This window comes from Propithecus coquereli, unplaced genomic scaffold, assembly GCF_000956105.1.
Source record: "Propithecus coquereli isolate 6110/MARCELLA unplaced genomic scaffold, Pcoq_1.0 Scaffold10, whole genome shotgun sequence".
In the NCBI taxonomy this organism is placed as follows: Eukaryota; Metazoa; Chordata; class Mammalia; order Primates; family Indriidae; genus Propithecus; species Propithecus coquereli.
Window position 1 is genome coordinate 13909018 of NW_012133858.1, and position 369 is coordinate 13909386.

The window sequence follows — 369 nt, forward strand, 5'->3', positions numbered from 1 at the left end:
CAGTTTGCTGGTGAGTACATATGGTGCTTATTTTTTAAGGACACTTTAAATAGAGGATGTCAAAACATTGTTTTGGTTTGTTTTACCAGGAACCAACTAACCTTCGCTAAAGTAAACTGATTTATAGAGATAAAATTAATAAAGCCCAAAATGGAGCCTAAGAATACACACTGTTATGATAGAAGGATGATAACCATGCGACTTCTCCATTGTAGTGAAATGTTCTGACTACAGAATTTAAACATCAGCCAAAAATAAGTTCTTTGTGGATCAAATGCATTAGCAGTATTTTCTTGGTGCCTCTTTTACCACATTCCTCTTCCTACCTTTTTAAAGATTCCCATCACTCTCAGGATAAAATAAAAAAGT